Source organism: Dipodomys spectabilis, unplaced genomic scaffold, assembly GCF_019054845.1.
Source record: "Dipodomys spectabilis isolate Male_0828 unplaced genomic scaffold, ASM1905484v1 ptg002000l, whole genome shotgun sequence".
NCBI classification, from domain to species: domain Eukaryota; kingdom Metazoa; phylum Chordata; class Mammalia; order Rodentia; family Heteromyidae; genus Dipodomys; species Dipodomys spectabilis.
In genome coordinates, this window is record NW_024872677.1 from 15,001 (window position 1) to 18,024 (window position 3,024).

The window sequence follows — 3,024 nt, forward strand, 5'->3', positions numbered from 1 at the left end:
GAGCGGCCGGAAAGCCAGGGGCGACGCACACGACGCAACGCACGCCACACGGCCACGGGGGGGTCTTTTCTCCAACCTCCCTCAGAAGCCGGCCCGAATTCACTCGCTCGCACGGACGCGGGGGCCGAGCGCACAGCGACCCACGCCGCCGCGGACCGGCGGTGCCGGCAGGGGGTCGGGGGTCCGCGGCGACGACGACCCATCGGCGACAAGTCACCGGCCAACGGCGGCGGCCGGAGGCGGCGGCAGGGACCCCGGGAGGCGGGCGACACCAAACCCAACGCACGCGAGCACGCTCACACGCGGACACCGCCGGCACAGAGCGGACAGGGCCAGGCACGGGAACCGGGGTCGCGCCGGGCACGCGGCGGCGACACGCCGAGAGAGCACAACACCCCGGATCCGGGACAGGGGCGGGGACGAAGCCACACGGCTCGAGACGGAGGAGACGATGCGATGCGGGCAAGCCTACGCACGGCAAAGCGGGAGGGAGGCGCGGGAACCCGGGACAACATCGCGCAGGCACGCGAGGCGGCACCCAGCGGGAGGAGGCACGTCGTGACGCCGGCTTCGGGCCCCTCGGACGGCCAACTCCCGAGCGAGGGACGCACGCGGGAATCTCACCACCATCGCCCCCGTGGCGTACCGGCGGTCCCGCTGGCAGGAACCCTCGTCGTGAGCAAAACCGATCCGGGAAGACCCTTCAAAAGCCACCGCCGCCGCGACGACGTGCCTCCCCCACACCGGGGGAGCAGCCTCACGAGCTGAGCGCCGTCCCCCCCCCCAAGAGAACACCAACACAACGCCCGACTCGACCGTCCGCCGGTGGCCGGCCACCAGGCCAAACCGGCGAGGATCGCGGAAGGCTGATGCGGGTGAGGAGGGCACGCCGGAAGCACAACAAGAAGAGCAGCGGGAGGGTCACCGGGTCGGGTCACCGGGGCGAGAGGCGAGTGAGCGAGCGGCCACCCCCTCACACGGGCGGGTGGCGCAGCCGCAGACCAACGGGGAGGTGGGACCTTTCCGGGCACAGCCGGCACGCCAGGTAAACGAACGCGGGATCTCACCACCCCCAACTCCGGGGCGGTCCCGCGCAACGCCTGGGACACCGAGCCGGCCGACCAGCGGACCGGAAACCCCCACCGCGGCAGCGGCGGGCCCCCCCAAAAGAGGCCCGAGAGGGAAAAGGCAGCTCTCGCACACACCTCAAAGACCCCGTGAACGCCCGCGGAGCCGCCCGCGCCAGCAGGGCCCCACCGCCTCCATCCACACCACACCGCCGGGCACAGCACCCATCATCGACCGCCTCTTTTTCGGCCGCGTGAGCAAGGGCCCACACACACCGGGATCCTCGGCTCCGGGGGGCCAGAACCCCCCCGAGCGGCGCACCACCACGGGCACGGCGGCCCCGGAACACCGCGGGGCCCAGCGCCCGCACGGCGCCGTCGTCGCCAACGGGCGGCGGCCCACACAGACGCTCGGGAACAGCGTCGCCAGGGGCCGGAGGGGGAGGGGGACGGGACCCCCAAAAACCCCACGGCAACCCAAGCACGAGGCCGGGAAGCCACACACCACACGCCCTCGCATCGCGACCCGGCACGGGCTCCAGGCTCCGCCACTCGACACACCGCACGCGAGGCAGGGGCGGGACGGATCGGGAACGTCCTCCACTCACCACACCAGACGACGGCCCGGGAGAGGTCCCGCGGGACCCTCCCCCAGCTCGGAGGGGGGAGGCGCGGGCACGCAGTTTACCGACGCGGGCAGCCACTAGCGCTCAAAAGCAGGGCAGGGAGCGGCAGGGCCGCGGGAGCCCATCGGGGGCGGGCCCCCGCCAACCCAGCAGCGCACGCCGCTTCCCGAACGAGGATCGCTAGAGAACCCCTCCTCACTCTGAGGGTGGCCCGCACCCAACCCCGACGGGAACCCCGCCGGGAACCAGCACACATCAGAGGCGTCCATCCTTCCCACCACGGGGGGCAGGGAGGGGTGGGGCACAGGGGGGGGGTCTGCGGCAGCAGCAACACCAACCCTGGTCGGTCGGCCTTGCCGTGCGGGGCCAGAGCAAAGTCGCGCACACGGGCGGGAAGCCCGCACGGGCCCCGCTCGCCTCCCACTGCAACATCTCAGGTCCCCCGGTGCGATGAAAGCCAGGTGACACGGCAGGGAAGACAAGCCAGGACCAGGGCGGCAGCTCATGCGGGGAAGCCACCGCCCAGCGCAACAAGGGAAGAGCGCTCCTCTGGGGAACCGCCTCGACCCCCCCCCAGCAGAGACGTCAATCTCAACGGTAACTTCTCACTCGCACAAAAGCCCCACGAACCCGAGGACGGCCGGGACACACCACGGGCAGCAGGCTGGCACAAGGCAGCGGACAACGCCAGGATCGGGAACGACACCACCACTCAGCCACAGGCACCTGAGAGAACCAACCGGGAGCGTTCCGGGAGCACCGCAAGAGGGCAGAGCGCGAGGCGCGGTTTTTCACACCACACAGCACGGGCAAGCACGGAGCACCGACCCTCCCTCTCCGCGGAGAGAGCCGACCCCCGTGCCGATAACGAGTCACGGGAAGAGAGGAGCAAGATCAGGGCGCCCCCCTCCTCCAGCGTGTACAAGTCCCCGACCTCACGGCGAGGGCAGGGAGAGCGCAGCCGGGCCCGGTTGCCGCACCCCCGCCTCCCCGCACACCACCGGCGCCGGCACGGTGGGACGGGTGAGGGCAGGGGCCCACGGGCAGAACGAGAAGAGCGGTCCCATTCGCCATGAATGTCCGTCCCTCGCCTGGCGCAGCTTAGGCCCGGGCCCGAAGGAGATCGCAACGTCACCACATCAATCACACCGAGGGGGTGGGAGAAGGCAGCCACGCGGCACTCGGGAGGCGGTGGCCCAGGGAAGCTCGGCTCCTGAGAGGGCCAACAGCCTGGGGATAAAAGCGTAGCCAGGACAGACACCCTTCCGTGAGTAAGGAGCGAGGTAAAAAGAAAAAGAAAAAAAAAAATGAAAAAAATACCACGGGGCTTA